General features: G+C 39.3%; 1 long non-coding RNA gene across 1 annotated transcript in view; it reads left to right on the top strand.

Moving 5' to 3' along the window:
• The first annotated feature begins 2,048 nt into the window (after positions 1-2,048).
• LOC310761295 overlaps positions 2,049-21,057 on the top strand; it is a 51,249-nt gene continuing 32,240 nt past the window's right edge. Inside the window, exon 1 of the long non-coding RNA XR_014547346.1 lies at positions 2,049-2,303. This is a non-coding gene — a long non-coding RNA (uncharacterized lncRNA). The remainder of the gene's footprint in view (positions 2,304-21,057) is intronic.

Genomic DNA, 21,057 nt, shown 5'->3' with positions numbered 1-21,057 from the left:
TGAGCAGGATATAACTCCGGGATATAACTAAAATATAACTAGGATATAACTAAAGGATATAACTAAAAGGTAGAGAACATTTGTGTGATATTGTGCTGAAGCTGCCCTTACTGGCAAATTGATCCAGAAGGAGTGATTTCTGAGCCCAGGTCAGGAATTCTACATCAGAATACAAATAAAATAATAAAATAAAATAAAATCTGTTGCAGCTGATGTTTTAGGTTTCAGGTGTTCTTGAAAAATTCAAGGATTTGAGGAAGGAAACCAGCACCTTTTCAGTGAAAGGTAGAGAATCTCAGAATCAGGGCCAGGGTCATGCCAGACCTATGAAGCTTCTTTCTTTTTGCATATCACAACTCTATTCCACTATGTTTTATTTCATTTATTTTTAGATTGAGGTATCTGCTGCACTCTTGCCTTGGAGTTTTCAAAGCATGTTCTACAAGCAACTGGCAAAACTGTGTGACCGCTCAACTCATATAGGGAACATAGCACATAGGGATGCTTGATAAGTAATGGAGAAGCAAACTTGGATTGTGAAGAGCTACCAGAATTCAAAAATATGAAAACATGCATGCATAAGAATGTGTTAATCGTACTGCATATTTTGCAAAGCCATGCATTTTAGCAAACTTATACGCAGACAGTTTGTAACAATCTGCTCTGTAGCAACAGAATTTGACTTGAAAACACAGACAGAAGAGAAAGATGGAAATCTGTCCACCCTTAATGGCAAACACATTTTACTGAAATTAAGCCCTAAGAGTTCAGATGAAGGCATGCTTGCAGCAAGCCCTGCAGTTGCCTCCTTTCCAAAATTGACAGTCCGGCTGACTTGTGAATTTAAGGCTTGTGTTTTGCAGGGCTTTTTCAATTTGGCTCTGTTTTTGTAGCTATTTGGGAAATTTAAGTAATTGTTCTGAGTAGCTAAGCAAGCTTTTTTGGAGTACGGAACATTTTCAGCCACTCCTAGAATTGCACCTTCCTCTTGCACCAAAGGGGTTGCCTTGCTGATCTGACACTGTGGACAGGTCTGGTATTAATTTCATATTGCTTGGAACAGATGGACATATAGCCCAAAAGTGATTGGAAACAATCGTTGGTGGTGAAAGTGGATAGGTTAAAATCTGAATGCTCAAGACACTCCTTGCATGCATGAATTTTCTGTCCAAGAGAAGTTTTCAGAGCTCAGATTTCATTTGGAATTGTCTGGAAGCAAATGTCCATGATATGGGACATTGAAACATCCAGGTTGTAATGCTAGATGCTGAAAGCTACTGTACTTTGATGCTGATAGATGCTGATAACTACTTTGATGTTAGGAATGATGCTTAGTCACTTAACTATCAAACAAGTGCTTGCGCCAGAGATATCTTTATTCCCATCTAGCACTGTCACATGTTACATGAACATAGTTGCTATCTAGTAAAATGCAACACGGCCTGGTATTTATGCAACCTGGAAACAACGCTGAATTGTCCTTAACAATGCATTTTTCTGTGGAGCCACATTATTTCAGAGAGTTTAAGAGAGTTTGTGCTTCTCTTCCCCGCCTTTCCAGCCCCTGAAAAAAAAAAAAAAGATAATAGTTTGACTTTGTTTTATTCTATCAGTTTGGAGACAACAGCTCTGTTACTTGTGAAAATTTAGCCACATTAGTCCAGTGACCAGGCCTTGACTTTATTTATTTATTTTAAGCATTGCAGCATAAATGCATATGCAAAATAAATGCATTCACAGTAAGGCCTCCTGGCATTTCCGTCTACTTTTTCTCAGGAGCTGTATGCTATTATATCCGGTGAGCTTTGGAGGGGGAAAATGGTCTTCTGTGTTGTTTTATAGTCCTCTTGCATTAGTCAGTTCTTCTAATAAATCAGATACAAGTTGTGACACGTTGCTAATTCGATCACTAATAACCTGCTCAAATTGCAAATCTATGTCAGCAGGTTGGTGTTGATTAAGTTGTAGTCCTCACTAACATATTGTTTTAAGTGACTGATAATTTTTATTTGCTGCTGCGATAGGCTGCCTGGTCTATTCTCTCTCTCTCTCTCTCTCTCTCTCTCTCTCTCTCTCTCTCTCTCTCTCTCTCTCTTGTAAGCTTAGAAATTACACAAATGCCCCAGAGGTGGTCTGCTGTAGGCCTTTCATTTTCTGTGTTGTTGCAAATAGAGCCGGTAGCCACTAGAGGGGAGGAGACTGCTGGCTTTCCCCAAGCGTTTCCACCGTAGAGCATGAAGGTGAAGAAGCTGTCACAGAACCGGTTGCCCAAGAAAAAGCTTTTAAAAGATGGTGGGATGAAGGTTAGTACAGAAAAAAGGTGTTTTTTTCCTTAATGTGTGCAATTATTCCTTTCTCTTAACATAGGATCTTTTAAAATATCTCCTAACCTAGTGAAGCAACATCTCCAGTCACGAAAAATGCTCTCTGTGAGAAAATGCTTTAAATATAGAAAGAGATATTTCGATGCGTCCATGTTTGTTTGTTTCTTCGCACATATAAAAGATTAAACTGAAGAGTTGCTTAACAGGCTGTAATGTTTGGAATTTGATAGGAAATGAGAACTCTTTCCCAACTGTTCAGTTATAGCCTCACTTCCCTTCAAACAGAGGAGGGGGGAGAGTTTTGAAGCTGTGCAGAAGTAATAACTACTTCAGCCTGGTGAAAACTTCGCTGCCTTTCTCAGGATCCTTATTAATCTTCTACCCTGTGGTACACAAGACCTCTCTAATGCAGTACTCTTAATTTTGTCTTTGCCTCATGCTTATAGATAATTGATCGGCGGTTTGACCTTTTATGTGTTTATTTGTGAAAAAGAAGAATGCTATTCGTCGCATTGTTAAAGAGCTATAATGTAGAACTGTGGCTTGTTACATTTACTCTCCTGAGTGTAATTGCACTAAGATCATTCAGTTTCCATTTGGAAAGCCAGTGGCAATTACTGGAATACAATGTATCATGCATTTGCTCACTGGATATAAAACGTATATACTAATTCGCAATAAAATGTAACAGCTGTCAGTGCATTTTCTGCTCTGTTACTTCAATAAATTGGAACTCTGACTAGAAAATGGGAATATTGCATTTTTACACACTCCGTAATGTGTTTGCTTTTCGCAAATACAATTTATTTTTTTCTTGGAATGAAGAGGGGGAAAAACCAAACACCCCACATAGCTTTGTTATTACTGCTAGTGGATAAATATTCTTATATCAGAATGAATTACATATAGAATCTGTAAAGAAGTGATAATATTTCCTGTATTTTACTGCACCCTGTCTCCAGTAAACAATATGCACTTAACCCACTTCAGTCATATGTTAGGTTTATCTTGTTTATATTGTAGTGGCAGAGTGTGTGTGTATGGGGGGGGGGAGTTTATTTTACCATACTTTCACAGGTGTTGTGAATAGCTAGTTACCATTTATTACATGATGCTATTATGTGTGAGTGCACACTTAATAAGTACAATTCTTTAATGAAATAAAATCGTTGAGGACTTCTCTCTGTGTGTGTATATGTGTGTGTGTACATGCATTGCCACACATATATGTATATGCAAATCCTTCTGCAAGCTAGCTAACAAGAATTCTTGATACTCTTTTTTTCAAAAAAGACTCTTGAGTTTTGTTTAAAATAAAATTCCTGCACATTTGTGTGATTTTGTTACTGGAGGTCAGACTTTTCACAGATAATTAGCCTTTTACACACTGTGAAATCAACCTGCATTGGTTTATTTGGCTAGACTCTTTGCTTCTGTTCTTTATTTCCCAGAAGGTTAACATGCTGAAAATCTAGCTGCAAGCTCAGAGTACTGTCTCTTTGTGTTGTTAATTATCCCGTTGCATAATTATTAATATCAGGAGCAGGAAGAGGAAACAAGTATACCAAATAGTCGTGAATGCTAGTGTTCTGGCAGGAAGCAAGCCTTGCATTAATAAAATGTGCCTCTGCCAATATCAGAGAAGATAGGGAGTGTTCCTTGTTAAGGATCATTTATTAACTGAGATCATCTTTTAGTTCGCCTTGGGGTAATGACTAATGTCAATGGCAAATTTCACAGTTGTCTAGAGAAATGAATTAAATTTGTAATAAAAAGCCCTTCGGCTTGTAGTACATGTTCATTTATTGGAGTAGTTGAACTAGGAGAACTGTAAGGCAACCGAGAACATCGGCTTAATTTTCCTTACATATAATAGTGACCTTTCGCTCTGTGTTGGGAAAAGTTGCCTATTATAGGCGGGTGAGTTAAATGAGAAGTTCTCTCAAATGCAAGATCAACTAAGTAACTGTGGTTACGTTAAACAACCCTTGAGCTTGAGAGATTATTATTTTTTTGGCAGGGACAAGATCCTCCTCTGTGTACATTTCTTCTCCTTTTTAAGCCTTTACTGAGGTGGTTTTGAGATCAGGCCAGGCCTAGGAAGATCCCAGAGGCATGTAGAAAAAAGTTGCCAGTATTGATTAGCTATCCTTTGCCCTGTGGTGATCTCCTTCTCTCTATCTCTGTCTCTTTCTCTCATAGATTCTATGTTACAGCATAGCTGAGGGTTGAAAACTTTACTGCCTCACAATAATATATACCAAAAGGCTATTTGATTGACTGGAGGCTTACTTCCGAGTCGACATGTATAGGAATGCATTGTAAATGAAGACATTACATTCATCCTGCGTAACAAGATCATTGGGACCTATAGCATTTCTTTAAGGTTGTGAGATTGTGAGTGATGCCTGACACACTTTCCTGGAATCACATGACTGCAAAGGGAACTTAGAATTATCCTTTTTAGTACATATAGAAAATCTATTGATTACCCCCCCCCCCAAAAAAAAAAAATCATAGGAAGGAATTTATTTGTAGGAATGTCAACCCTCAGAGAGATTATGGTCACAATGATTTGCTATGATCAAGATCCAAGCCATCTTTATATGTATTTTGGTAACTTTATAAAAAGATTGAAAATACAATCCTACGTATCACCTGAAGAATGTGAAGCACCAGTTGAGTCTATTAATTTATTTAACTCGAGTGACATGAAATAAAAGTGAATGGAAATTGGGAAGTGGTTTTTTTAAAAAGAAAAATGCATTTATATAATGCTACACGGCTGCAGAAAGATCATATTTATTATCTATGCAAGTATATTCATTGATTTTCCCCACCCCATCTTTCTAGAATATCCAGATCATTTATGAAAGATGTTGGACCCCACTTGATTTTGCACTTTTCTGAAGACATGAAATAACATTAGTTTTTCCACATTTAATGAGACCCAAAAGAGTCTCAAGTTTTGCACCCAGATTTCTTAAGCCAAAGATTAAATAAAGCAAAATAGGCTGCACAAAGAAGGAAGGGTTTGCACAGATAATGTCTACAAATAAATTGAATGTTTTGCTTACATTAAGTTGCAGTGACTTTTCTGCAAGGAATTGGTTTGCTGTGATCAAATCAGAAAGGGGTCAACTGATATATATATATATATATATAGTCCATCTTGTGATTCATGTACTTACTAGATTTTCAAAAACAACTTTTAAAATGAATGTTAATGGTTTTCTTGCAGACCTAACGGTTTACAGAAGACTAATCTTTCACAGGATAAAGTTCATTGTTAACATAACTTACCTTTAAAAGAAAACACAAGGAGAATTTTACTTTTCTGAATTATTGGGGGGACTTTTAGAATTGAGCACCTGAAGAGAAATAGGCTCGTGTGTTTAAAAAGAACATAAAATATTTGGTGTTATGAAAGGGTCATATATCTATACCTTTATGAGACTTGGCAACAGTCTCACAGGGAAAAAAAAACATATTCGGAAGCTAACTTGTGTGTGCTTACAGAGCAGTAATTTCCAGTGGCCTCAACAGGATGTACCTGCATGTCATTCTTTAAGCTTAGAGGGTCACTGCATTATAAGCCTCTAAAACGAAACCCAAACTGGATTAATGGTCCACATGATCATTAATATTTAATTCAAAAATTTCTTCGAATGTATTCCATGTTTGACTAACCAGAAATGCATTCTGAGTACTTCCCCTCCCCCATTCTTTCCAGAATGGAAATCCCATACGCTCTCCTTTCAGAATGAATTCTCATAAATTTCCATCCTCAGCAGTGGTGAATTTACTACACTTGAGACTCACATCCTTGTGTTGCCTAAAACAGAGGATGCTCTTAAAAATATATATGAGATGATGTAGTTTTTACAATATTGCCCAATTTTGCAAAACACAAAAACCAAAATCAATCACAGCATCATTCACTGAAAATAAATCTTTTATTCTTTCTAGATTTTAAAATAAGCCTCCATATGTGTCTTCAAGAATATACGTCAGTATGTCTGACAGGGATGTGAGCTTGTCGTTTACTTTTTTAACAGACGGAAAGCACACGTACAGCCAATGCATCCTTTCCCCAACTCTCTCTGGTAGTTGTGTATCTGTTCCGCTGACCCTAAACACATTTGTGTCTGGATCCTGTTTGTCTAAATAAACTTAAATAAGCCTTAGAGCCCTCTTTCTTCTTTTTCTTCTTCTTCTTTTTTTTGCAAGCCCCCAAATGCTTTATTTGAGGGAGAAAATAAAGCTGGAAAATGCATTTGATCAACATGCATGTGTACACCTCTTTACTTATAACCGTGGCACACAATTAATATTAATTTTATGGCATGCAGAAGGCATAATCAAGAGGCTATAAGCATGCTGAGACTTCTTGCAGTACAAGACCAGTAATCTGCTGAAGTTCTTAGTTCTGTTACATCATCTTAAATTCAGTGCAAGTTGTGAGTAGTGGTACCTAACACCTGTCATTCATCTGTTTATCTGAGTCATATATCGATTTTGCTGATAGCCAGTTTTGAGCGATGCCATAGTGCAGTCCTCAGAAAATGTTGAGTTCATATTTTATTTCAGCGGGTGTAACTCTATTCCTTTTTGGCATCAATGGAAAAAAATTATATTGATTTCAAACAAGCAAGAATCTGAGTTGCAACTCTTTTGTATTATGGAATGGTAGATATCATTTAAGGGATCTAAAGAACCTGGAAGACCATTAGACAGACACTGAGTCTAAGTGGGCCCGTTAGATCATCGTTTTCTCCTCTCGATCTGGGTGAAATTGTAACTGACAGCATAGACTTGAATACTTTGTCCTTTCCCATTTTTAGTGTCATTTGTTGATGTCTGAAAAATCTGGCCGTGAAAGCAAAATTGGTCATTTATATTGTGGCAACACCATGGTCAAAATGAGCTTTCACCTCTCCTCCATCTCCCAATTTTCACACACTTTTATAGATAAAAATGCCATGCACCTTGTGTGGAAATTGCTCGTTTTTCAGAACATTTCCCATAAAGAACCCATATGTACAGTATCAAGCCATGAATGAAAGCAAAGTGGGTGGAGCTGTCCCAAATGATCCTCTCCCTCCATCCCTCCACACACACACACACACACCGTGCTGGTATACAATTCCCATTTATTCAGAGAGAGGCAGTTTTAGAAATGTTTTGAAAAATGCAGATGTGCAATGCATTCTTAATAGGAACAGGAATAGAGTTTGCACTCCCCTTTTAACCACTCTCTCACCTCGGCCCTTTTCAGCATGTAACCTTATTCTCTGTGGTATTACTTGGATGGAAACCAATTAGGGAACTGCTCAGACAATATAAATGCATACAGATTAGTACAGATTGAACAGTACCATTGCCAACTAATCATACAGTATATAAAGCCTTAAACAATATAGATATTAGGGAGTGATGGGGAACTGGATTTATATTGTCAGGAAACTGAGCACAAAAATGCAAGCTGTACAAACTATTTATTTAAGTAATAAATAAAGTATGGGTCTGTTTTCCTTGTTTGCTCTGTGGCAATCTTCCCATAAGTAACCAACTTTGCATTCTGCATTGCTTAATATTTCTACAGCTATTTTTCTCTGCCTTTTTGTGTGTGTGGTGGGGAATCACTTTTGTTCTTTTTTTAAAAGTGCCTGTCTATTTCTTGATTCAGACATTATGTTTCTGGCATGGTATGTTGGTGTTGGAGTGTGTGTGTGTGTGTGGTTGCATTCCCTGTCTATCATTGCAAAAATGTTACCAGATGTGGTCTTCTTCCGTGTCCAAATCCTACTCCTGATGTGGGCTTTCATTCTCATATCGTACTGACATGTTGTAACTGTCATATGTTTGGTGTTGTGGCAAGAAAAGACACATTTTATGGCTTATGTGGTCTTCCAAAGGTGTTACTGAGTCTGGTAAGAGTGGCATGCCCTATGTATTTTTCTAAATCGCTTTTCGTGTGTGCAATTGACTAAAGTCGGTTATGATGCATTTTTGCAGCAGGAGTCTGAAGTTGTTTTGGTGGGGAAGCAAACACATGCATGCATGAGCATTGCAGGTAGCTCTTTCTATATGCATGCAACAACACTGGATCAAAATAATACATACTTGTAATTGGGCCACTGCTACAAGCTCCTAGCACCATGGGGCAGTTTGCAAACAAACCACATCATAGCACCTCTTTGGTCTTTTCCATCCTCACGTTTCATCCACTTCACATCAGTGACTGAATGCATGTCTCCCTATGTTTTAGCATTATTTTCCTTCTTGAATGATACCAAGCACATTCCAGATCTGTTGTCCATCTGAATACAGTCTGAGGAAATGCAGTCCTTGGAGCAGATTCTTTTGGACTCTGGTACCACTGAGGGCATTGCAGTGCTCCTGCTTCCTGAATCTCCTAGTTAACATGAAAAACCCTGGACCATGGGAGAAGATTATCATTTGTCTTTCTGGGGCACTTTTCCTTTGCCCCATACCACCACCAGCTCTCTAGAAACTGGGGTAATGGCTGGTACTGAAAAGAGAAGCATGAGCTCTTCTCACACTGCCCATGGCTTTCCATATCAGCAGAGTGCATCAGCAGAAAGAGGATAAAAGAAGACAGAAATTTAATTTATATAGATGTTCCCAGAGGTGGAAAGAAGAAAGAGTCCCTACCAGAGAGGAATAGCCAACTAAGCTGATGGGCTATGCTGAAATGGCAAAGCTGACTAGAAAGCTCAGGAACCAAGAGGACAAAAACTTTAAAAAAGAATGGGAAAAAATATAATTTACTTAGGAGACCACTGTAAGCAGATAAAAACATTAGCAGGATTTTCATACAACTTGTAATGTAACAGGTATTATGGATAATATGGATGAATATAAAATATAGATTAGGAAATAATATGTAGCTGAAAATGTTCACATTAGGAGACATGGAAGGGATGGTTGAGAGATTCAGAGAAATCTCTTTATACGGATATGCATTTGGCACTGTTATAAATTCATTTTTGTAAAATCAAATAAAAATGAATTTAGAAAATTATATAGATGAATGGATATATAGGGAGATGCAAATTTCTACATAATTGACTACAAGCTAAGTAGGAATGCAGTGCATCTCATTGCAATGGGTGAAGACCTGGTTGTGAGGTGACCTGGGGGTCTGCTCTGTCTGCTGCCCAAGTGCTGTTGATGGTCACTTTCTCCCTTCTTGTAGTTCCTTCTGATTAAACCAGACTTAGACTGGACAGCCCTTGAAATAGAGGGCACCTTCAAACAGAAAACTGTCCTTTGTAAAATGATATGACCTTTCTAAAACAAGACCTCCCTAGTCTAGCAGTATGGGAAGTTGTGATGCTGTACCAGGTTCTGATGCCATCGGGGTATAATGCAGGAATGGGTGGAAGACTCTTCACATATTGAGATAGCATCTGCTTTGTATGCAGATAGATGTTCTCTGGTTCAATCTCCAGCATCTCCACACAGAACTGGGAATGTCTAGTACCTGCCAGCTGGTGTCAACAGTTCTGCGCCAGTTGGACACTTTTTTTTTTTTACTCAGTATAAGGCAGCTTTCAATTTTCCAGAAGGACATCGCAGCCCACATTGCTTACCTGGGTCGCGTAGACCTGTACCACAAGGAGTGGCGCCATCACATCTATCTTTCCCAGTAACCAAGGGTTGGGCACAGTTTGGGGAGCTGAAAGCTCAAGCCACAAGCTCCTGATTCCAAGTAGCAGCTCAACATGATCAGGGCACCTAAACGACCATTCACCATTACTGCACAGAGCCCCTACGCATCAACAGGAGCTCATGTATTGGACTATCTGCTCAAAGAACAGCACACAATGCATAGTTGTTGCTGTTTCTAAGTGACTTCTGGGGTAGGGCTAAAAGGACAGTCCCATTCCCATATCCTCCAACATTTATCTGATGAAAATAGTGAAGCCCCATTCCATAATGATAATTTTACCCCACACATCTTACTGGGTTGAGAGAGCCAGTGTGGTGTAGTGGTTAAGAGCGGTAGACTTGTAATCTGGTGAACTGGGTTCGCGTCTCCGCTCCTCCACATGCAGCTGCTGGGTGACCTTGGGCTAGTCACACTTCTTTGAAGTCTCTCAGCCCCACTCACCTCACAGAGTGTTTGTTGTGGGGGAGGAAGGGAAAGGAGAATGTTAGCCGCTTTGAGACTCCTTAAAGGGAGTGAAAGGCAGGATATCAAATCCAAACTCTTCTTCTTCTAGCCACTCGGGGCAGCTTCCAACATATATAAAAACATAACAAAACATTAAACATTATATATATAAAAAAACCTACTTCCCTATACAGGATTGCCTTCAGATGGCTCGGGGGTTGGATAATGCAATACCCTCCAACATTTCTCCAATGAAATTAGGGACATCCTAAGGAAAATTGGGCACTCTGGGATGAAATCAGAAACCGGTACGGCTTCTCTAAATCAGGGACGTTCCTGGAAAATAGGGACACTTGGAGGGTCTGTGACTCCTTCATTTACATGCTTATGCCTTACATGTAACATGTGAATTTGATAGGAACTATTTATACTTTCAGAAGACCTGAATAATAATTTAAATGATGTAAGCTTCCTGGTAGCAGAGGACCAGGGAAGTGGGCATTTTCACTTCTTAAATAAGTGTCATATTTAGAAGGGGAGAAAAACAAGCTGTGTACAAGCTCCCATTTACTCTGCAGTGTGCTTCTACTGCTGGTGAGCTGTATTCCCTCTCTTTCCTGTCTCTAGCCTGTTGTTTCTTATGAAATATGACATTTTGATGCATTTCCCCCATACCAGCTTCGATCCAATTTGAGAAGAAGAATGATTTAGCTACATTTTAAGAAGTAATTTATATATATACAACTACTGTTTCCTTTTCTCTTTTAACAAAATGTGTTTGTTTTGTTTTTTTATAAAGAAATTCTGTGCTCCTTTTTCGAATATCGGTGACCATTTTAACCAACAGGATGTTGTTGATTTTTTTTTTTTGCACATTCAACACAGGATGCGTCAAATTCTTCTAAGCGTGTGGCAGAAAGATAACCAGAGTAGATAGAGGTGAACTTTTAACAAGTGGCAAATTAGCAGAGTCTGCACGTGATCCTGTGGTAAACTGCTTCTCCGTAATTTCTGGCCAAGTGGTAAGGAGGATTTTCTATGCATCAAGTGCAGATGTGTGGTAAAAAGAAGGGGGGGAGGCTCCATGTATCTGTGAGACAGAGGCCTACTAAGTGGACTGTTCTCATACTTTTAGCTGCTTCAGGAATAGCTGGAACATGTAAAGGAAGGATTCAGGGATGATCATGGACAGATTGAAAGAACAGAGGGATATTAAGCCTTGACCTACTAATGCAGCTGAAAAGGGGCACCTGAAAGCTACCCGTTGCTCTCCTTCTGTTTCTGGCTTGCATTCACATCTTTATTTCTTATTTTTGAAAGCAATACATTTCTCCTGCAGTGGCTACAGCCTTATTTCCATGCAGGCTTGGAGATATTTCTGTAGGAAAAACTGCAAGCCACCTTCAAATGGAAGCTATCATGTAGCAGCAAGCGCTGAGCATTATAATTAGTGCACAGGCCTGCATGAGAAAATACTGCAGTAGAGGGTTTCCTGTTGCATTACATTTGATAGGAGTGAACGCCTCAGATGGGATATTAACAATATGACATCTCTCTAGATTTGATAGGACCGTGGTTTCTTTCTCTTTTTTTAGCTATTTATTTTACTTGGTTGTGCATTCTGCTTCATATTATTTCATATCTGCATATTAGAAGAGTCACAATTTGGAGGGATGCGGGGAGATAAGCTTTGGTCATGTCTCCCTTGCCTTCATTAAATTTGCTTTCAAATAATATTTTGGGCTGATTTGGGGAGCCTTTGGTTAAGCTGCCAGAGGGCTGCGGTTTAATATTTATGATGTTCTTAACTGTTTAATTGGATCTTAACTTCCATTTTAATGGGCTGTAGTAATTGTTTTTAATCTACTGTTACCCACCGCGAGCCTTCCACATGGGGTGTGGGCTATAAATTTTAAAGGAATGCTATTGTTCTCTTCCCTTTTCAAAAATAAAAACACCATAAGAAAACATGGCAAAAGCTTGAAAGCCCATAAGGAACTTGCAGCATTATTCATAACCAGTCACCATTAATATTTCAGAATTATTCAAGGAATATCTTAGTTTCTTCATTCCAGTGCCAAATTCTTCATTGTTTCATAAACGAGGCGCAAGGTTTGAAATAGGAAGTACTTACTTTTAAAGGCTCATATTATACTTCTGAAAAATAATTTTCTATTAGCTACTCATACCTCCAGTTAAAATGATTTTAAAAATGAACTCATATATTTAAAAGTTTCAAATTTTGATGGCTGTGTGTCAGTGCAGTTCTTTAACTTCAAAGCCCAACAGCCTATATTCTTTTAAGTTAGAAAGTAGTAGCTTGTTTTTTGTGGGGTTGTGGGTTTTTTTGAAAATTGTATTTCAATTCAACCAAAGTAGAAGATGTGAACAAAACAAGATGAGTTATAGCATGGAGAAAATCTCTGTCATCTATGAAAACAACAACAGCAAACTACTCTTGTAGCAGTGTTTCTGAGAGAGAGAGAAATGAAAATTGTTTACTACAGCATTCAGGAAGAGGATGATTACAGAGTATGTGCTACTTTGGAGTCTTTTAAACTCCTGCTTCAAAAAAGAAAGGAGGGATAAGTAACTTGTAATGTTACATTTATATTACTTTTTTGTTTTACTTTAATTATATTTTGCTAGAGAGGGAGATTGATGCCTGTAGTCTGTTGGGGAGGAATAAGCCGCAGAAAAATCCACAATACCTGCTAGATCCTGTTGGCCATTTTGTTACATGACAAAAAACACTTAACTTGAAGAAGTTACGTAGTGGAATTCTGGTCAGTGCCGAGTAATGCTTGTCTTGACTTTCTCTGAGGTAAAAAATCAACAATTTGTGAAATTCTGAATATTTAGCTCTATGTGCAGGCTGTAGGATGGGCTTTATTAATACATCACCTGCAACTCATATGGCACATCTAACACCACTCTAAGGGGTACCAAAGTCCCTGGAGTGGTTTTTGAGGGGAACTGTGGCTGAAGCTGCAGAAAAATTCTGTGACCTGACTCATGTGTAAACCAATTCACTTTCCTCATGCATGGGGAATCTTTGAATCAAGGCTATTATTTTTGGTTAATTTATTGGGGATGTTTAGGTAGAGGAAATAAACTGATAATGTAATCAAGTTACCTAATATATATAAAAGAGCTGGCAGAGCATTTATATATTTAAAAGTTTCAACCCGGACACTGAGGTCCAGCTCCAAGGGCCTTCTGGCGGTTCCCTCACTGCGAGAAGCAAAGTTACAGGGAACCAGGCAGAGGGCCTTCTCAATAATGGCACTCTCTCTGTGGAACACCCTCCCATCAGATGTCAAAGAAATAAACAACTATCTTACATTTAGAAAACATATGAAGTTTTTAGGGAAGTTTTTAATGGCTGATGTTTTAATGTATTTTTAATCTTTTGTTGGACACCCAGAGTGGCTGGGGAAACCCAGCCAGATGGGCGGTGTATAAATAATAAATTATGATGATGATGATTCTTAAAGTCCAGTGATCCTTTGACTCATTTTAAACTTTAAATCCCTTTTTGGGATCCAAGCGTGGCCTCTTTCATCTGGGCTAGTGAAACAGAAGCTCTGTGTCATAGTATAGCATTATACAGGGAACTACAGAAGGCTTGTGTACATAGAATTTAGAAATAGAGATGCATACCCTCCAACATTTCTCCAATGATAATAGGGACTTCCTATTGCATAATAATAATCATTTTATTATTTATACCCCACCCATCTCACTGGGTTGCCCCAGCCATATATGTTGGTGTCTTCCAACATATATAAAAGCATAATAAAGCATTAAACATTTTAAAAAAACTTCCCTATACAGGGTTGCCTTCAGATGCCTTCTAAAGGTTGTACAGTTGCTTATCTCCTTGGCTCAGGGGTCACATAACTCCATACCCTCCAATATTTTTCCAATGAAAATTTACAGCTTCTGCAAATCTGAGACTATTCCTGAAGACAGCGGAGCCAACTTTGGCTCCAAGCTATGGGTGCCTATTTACATGACATCATGACGTCACGTTGCAACATGACATCATGCACACCCCCTGGCCTCTGAACCTGACATCCGGTGCCACTGGAAGTCTGGTTCTGAGGTCTCGCAAGGCCTCGGACAACATCTCTGAGGTCTCATGAAGCCTCGGACGTGACTTCCAGTGCTTTCCAAGGCACCAGATATTGCGTTGGGGGCCTGCGGTGTGGATGCTGAGCACCCACAACATTTTTTTGTGGGTGCTCTTCACCCAGAACCCCCTATAGTTGGTGCCCCTGCCTTGGAAATAGGGACACTTTGAGGGTCTGCAGATGCAGACATCAAATTTTGGTCTCAAAACCTAATGCTAACTCTAGAGATTTCTCAAAAGTTATGGAAATACTAATTACAGCAGCAAAGCAAAATATTGTATTTTTATTTGCCCTTACACTGTCCTGATGTGCCAGCCTAAAAAAATGGCTTGACAAGGTCAAGGTCAATGCAGGCTACCAGACCCTTTTGCAGGGCTTGCTATGTTAAATGGCAACCCCATTGTTTCTGCCATTCAATGCAGGAAGTAAAAGCATCAAGAATAGCAAGACTCTGCTGATGTGGATGGCAGACTGGGTTGGTCTGGTGGTCCACAGCTTGTACAGATCTTCCTAAAATGCCTTTTAAGCTTAAACCTATGCAGGTCTATTTCAGTTCAGTGGGGCAATGTGTATAAGGATTGCAGTATCCATCATGTTATTTTCACTGGTGAATGCAAGTAAATAGTCGATTCAAGAAAATGTTCTTCCCCAAAATGCTTTCCTTCCTACCAAAGATGAATAACTATTCAACAGATTTTAGCATTCATTTTCATGTATTATTATGGGGGGGGGGAAGAATATCTGCCGCTTCTGGGGTGACCTAGGACCCTCGTACCTAAGGGACCGCCTCTCCTGGTATGTCCCATGGAGGACCTTACGGTCTTCAAACAAAAATATCTTGGAGGTCCTGGGCCACAGGGAGGTTAGGCTGGCCTCAACCAGAGGCAGGGCTTTTTCGGCTGTGGCCCCGATCTGGTGGAACGCTCTGTCACAAGAGACTAGGGCCCTGCGGGACTTGACATCTTTCCGCAGGGCCTGCAAGACAGAGCTGTTCTACCAGGCCTTTGGCCAAGGCACAGTCTGACCCCCTCATTTGGTAATCCTCAAAGAACTCTAGCCCAGTGGTTGCCATCAATTTGATTTGAACTGATTTTATAATGAATTGATTTTAGAATGCTGTGTTACTTTTATTGTTGTTAGCCACTCTGAGCCCGGCTTTGGCTGGGGAGGGCAGGATATAAATAAAAATTATTATTATTATTATTATTATTATTATTATTATTATTATTAAACAGAGGTGTGTACCATCCCTCTGCTAATATGTACTGGAAGAGAAGACAATATATAATATATTTCAATATGTGAAAGGTTTTAATAAATCAAGATTTCTGACTTCTTTCTGGTGCTGAACATTCATGTATGTAAAGCCAGACTCTAGCACCTCACCATAGCTCTTGGCATTGAAACCAGCAGTGGCACATGAGACAGGGCAGCACAGCAGTGGCTTCTGCTCTGTGGCAGGGCTGTGTTTGCTGTGGTGATGTGAGGTGGCAGTGAGGCTGTGGGAGCCTTAGGGTTGCTCCAGTAGTGTCTTACAAGTGCATGGGTGGGTGTGCACTTGTGAAATGACAACACAGTCAACTCAGATTCCTCTGACCTCATTGCCACCGTGCCCCATCCCTATCTGCCACTGCACTCTCTCACATGCCACAGTTGATTAAAACCCAATGAGAGCATTCATAATTTGCTCATCTTTTTTTGTGAGGCACAATGTGGTTATGCAAGAGCATTTGTGCTATGCATCTGAGGGCAGAGAACACAAGGGGTTGATGTGAGCATCCAAATGGGTTCTGAAGCTGCAGGTGGAAACCATAGAGGACTCTGCTGGCAGTACTTATTGAAGAAGAGACTGTTCCTCTAGTTGTGGGAGTGGAATATACAACTAGTTTGCTATGGCTAAAATGCTTCTGTATTTGTAGTATCTGTCTGAGCCCTGCAATTGCTATGGTTTTCAGAGACAGCCAGAGTATAACACTGCAATGTTTATATAGACGAGACCCCAAAAACATTTTGGCTAATATATCTGAACTAACCCAACTAGGGATGGGTAAATCTGTCAATTTGGGTTTCCACATAGGTTTGCAAAAGAAAACCTCAAGAAAAATCAAAATTTTGCGTGCAATTTTGCCTGCTGTGGTACATTTCTACGTGTTATTGTCCACTAGTTTTATACATGCTTTCCCCTAATGTGCTTGGAGAACTCTATCATAAAATTCAGAAAAGTGCAATTTTTGAAGGGCAGCTATGTTTTCATTTTGCAAGTTAGGTAGCATTGCATGAAAATGTGAACCGGACAAAATTATTCCCCAAACCCTATTTAGATCTTAACTGTACATATTAGTTTAGGGCATGGTGGACAGAATCTAGTGTAGTGCCTGTAGTTTGTTCATTTTTCTAGAGCCCTCAGGTCCACCAACCAGAGCCAAGTGCAAAATTGTGATTCAGCCAGGTGGACTTCCACTAAGAATTAAGGAACAGGGTTCACATATCCTTTCATACAAAAATTCCTCCCCCCGCCCCACCAGCATTTTTTTTTTTAGTAACTACATTTAGGGTGAGAAGGAAAGCCTTTTTAGTTGCTGCTATTGTTAGACATTAAGAATCAGGGAAACTTTGCCAATCTACAGTAAATCCTCCAGAGATGTATTAGCAGATCACAGTCTATCTTCTGCACACCACCAGAAATGGCTTGCTAGGAGAAGCAGAGCTGCTGTGTTTGCTTCCCAGCAGATGGGTTGTTATTGCCTACATAGAGGAGGAAGGAGAAGGGTGAGGTGGTGGAGAGGTTGGCATGGTGCAAACACACTGGCGGAGCCAATCTGGCACTACTGCCAATGTATTTTGCACCGCACCGCTCTTCCTGCCACCTCATGTTATCTCTCCTCCCAGTAAACAACAGCAACCCATCTTCCAAAGGCTAGCATAGTGACTCCAACCCACCTAGTGAGCTGATTCTGGTGCAGGGTGTATTTCTTACACATTTTGCATGGTTGTTGATCAGCTTTGTAAAGAAAAGCACCTTTTATTATTACTGAAACACAGGCACCACTCATTAGGTTAGCTTATTTTGAAGCAAAAAGGCAATTAGATCTAAGGTTGCCAATTAATTTAAAATACTCGCTTAATAATTGTAAGGCAAATGTATTTCTAAGCCAGTAAATTCCAAGTCATGATGTTATGCGTAACCTTAACTCTGACCTTGAGTGATAACTCCTTCTTTCATTCATGCCCATGTAAATCAGGGCTAACTCCGTTAAACTGTCAAAATGATGTGAATGGAGATTCACCCCTACACCTTGAGTGTTGCATGCATGCTCCAATCATTTTAGAGAAGTTTCATATCCTTGACAGCAAATGAGGAAGTAGTATGTTCTAAACATCTGCTTCAGTATATTTCATAGACTATGGTATTTTGACATCTGGGTCTAATTTTTGTAGCAAAGACAAGGTAAATTTGCATGTTGCATGTTTGGAAAAGAATGCATGCTAGATAGTACTATGGGTCAGGAAAACAATCTATACTGAAGAGCACATTTTTGGCATGCATTCTGAGAGAGAGAGATCATATATGTTTTTGGAAACATTGTTTAAATTTGCAAAACTTGATTATCTGGTAAACAGAAGCAATGTTGCAAAAGGCAACCCAAGAGATTTGTGTATTTAGTTTTAGAGACAAATTAAAAGCAAATGTTAACACCAATAAATGCCTTGAAAAAGGAAAGTGTAGCAACATTGAAACTGAACATATGACAGTACAGCACACAGTTGAAGTTCAGACACGGATTTTTAAAAATCTTTTCTCTTATTTTGTGTTTGTATTCTATAATCAGCATCGTATTTATATCCCACCTTCTCCCCTGACAGGGACTTAAGGCGGCTTACAGATAAAATAGAAATAGATAAAATCACTGGGGGGCCCCACAATCATTAAAATAAATATATATTAAACATTCTTCTCTCCTAAATGATGAAATTATCCACTAATAAGGTATTTTAATTCTGGGATGAAGATCCTTAGCAACTATTGTGTGGACCCAACTGAATTTCATCATGAAAATAACAAGCTGGGATTTCATTTTAATTGGAGTCTTACTTTCTTTTCACACTGCAATTCTAAACATGCCTGCCTGAGAGCAAGTCCCAATGAAATCAATAGGACTTACTTCTGAGTAGACATGATTTTTTTTGTTGTTTAATTTCTATCCATTATTGATATCTTGAATTGACATTAGAATTCAGAGATGAGAATTTTTATCAGGCTTTTGGTTTTTCTTTTTAGATACTGAATTTTTTTCTGTGTAGTAACAATAATGACCTCAGGAATTTTTTTATATGTGTGCACCAAATGTTATTGCAAGCAAACTGGAAAGAAGAAATATGGGGATAGGACTGGAATCTAGTATTCCAATGAACCATTTTTGTATAGGAACAAGGGACTATTGCCAACATTCACTATTAAAAGCAATACTTTGGTTTTGATATTTAGAAAATGTTCTGATCCCTGTCACGTTATAGTAGAACCCTGCCTCCCAAACTTTCCCCATCAGATTACATTTCACTTTCCTTTTAGATCATATCCCATCCATGTAGTGAAATGTATCATAATTCTATCCTTGATCCCAACATGCCGTTTTAAAGCACGCACTAGTACTTTCAAAACGATTATAAAAGGGTCATCTCTTCCATAAAGAGACTGACCGAGAGAAGACAGTACTGCTTGCAGAAGAAAAGGAAGATCAAGAAATAGGTCTGTGACAATGGCTTCTTTCAACCAAGCCACCAAACAGGGTTTAGATGATGAGCAGCTTGCATCTGCCGGCAACCTCTTTCCCTTCCCTCTTCAATGGTTTGTGATCCCAGTATGTGGGCAAGCTATGGTTTGCTTAACCCTGGAAGTAATTAGCTAAGCTGTTTGAGAGGTAGAGACAAGGGAAGTACAGAACATGTCCCCTAGCCTCCAGACTATGGTATGGAGGATCTTCTGAACAGAGCCACTAGCTTTTGGTAGACTGAAAGCGGTATAACAATGCCTTTGTTGTCCTTGGTAAACATATTTTCATTCCCATTTCTGTTGTGGCCACAGTAGAAACAGGTTTTGTAATGTGGAAAGCTTCTTTGGCTAGAGACCATAGAGGAACAGCTGAAGAACTATTGCCTTCCATTATTTGTTGAAGTCTTCTCCTTCTATCATGCCCAGAATATATATGTAGAGGCACAATAAAGATCTGTGCTGGGGAGTCGCATTATATCATATTTGTTGTTTTTCTTTTCTTTTCTTTTCTTTTCTTTCCCCCCAAATCCTTTATTATTTTATTCACATAATATACATTCTTTACAACAAGCAACTTTAAAATGAACAGACAACTCCAAAATAAAATCATATGTAACAAAACCATAAGTCTCATGTTTTCATTTACACTGATCTCCTCTCCGATACCTTTAGTTGATATTTCTTGCTGCTTTCTGCTTTCCTTATAGAATCTTTATAAAAATTTAAATCTCTTAAATCCTATACCAATCTTTAACAATTTCAATTAATCCCTTCACCTCCCTCCCCCGCAGCCCAGTACATCCCTCCACCCGTGTGCGATCTTCTTTACCTACTATTATTTTTGTTATTGTTGCATTATTCACTTTATTTGTTATTCCATCCTTAATATATTATTATCCTATCTCCTTGCGACTTTTAAACTTTTGCATATTAATTTTTAAGACATTGTATCATATTTTACTATCTCCATATGGAAGGGCAATGCACCAGATCCAGCTGAATCCTGGATCCCGAGCCAAACTCTGAGATTTGCCTAGATTGGATTGAGGCACATTGGATCGGGTCTACCTAGAGCAATTTGGGGCTGTCAAAAGGTGGGAGGGGTGACCTGACAGCAAGGAAGAAGGGAAGAAGATGTGCAGGGATCCTGTGTGTCTCTCCCCTCCCCACCTTCTTGAACCAGTTTGGGGTCCGGATCTGAGTTGGGTTTACTCCTGGAACATCCTGAGTCAGACTGGAGCCACAAATCACTAGATCAGGCCCCTAATTTGGTCAGGCACCCTGGACACAGTTCTACCATCTAATCTGCTATTGTCTACTCTGACTGATCGGCCTCAGAGGGCTTCATGCAGAGAGTCCTTATCATCTACTGCTGTCTGAACCTTTCCCCCTCACCATAGCTGGAGATGGCTGGGAATGCATCTAGAGCTTTCTGTGGGAAACATGTATGACCTACCAGGGAGCCATGGTCTCTCTTCAAGGAGGTATTGCTTCTGTACTACAGCATGTGGTGAGGGGAGGTACCGAACCATTTTAGAACTCACTCATTTTAGAACTCACCCTTTCCCAGTCGGGATGCTGCATTCTCTAGTACAGTGGTACCTCGGGTTACATACGCTTCAGGTTACATATGCTTCAGGTTACACACTCCGCTAACCCAGAAATAGTGCTCCAGGTTTGAAT

The sequence above is a fragment of the Podarcis filfolensis genome (assembly GCF_964270895.1).
Source record: "Podarcis filfolensis genome assembly, chromosome: 4".
Classification (NCBI taxonomy): domain Eukaryota; kingdom Metazoa; phylum Chordata; class Lepidosauria; order Squamata; family Lacertidae; genus Podarcis; species Podarcis filfolensis.
This window is presented reverse-complemented; position numbering and strand designations above follow the sequence as displayed.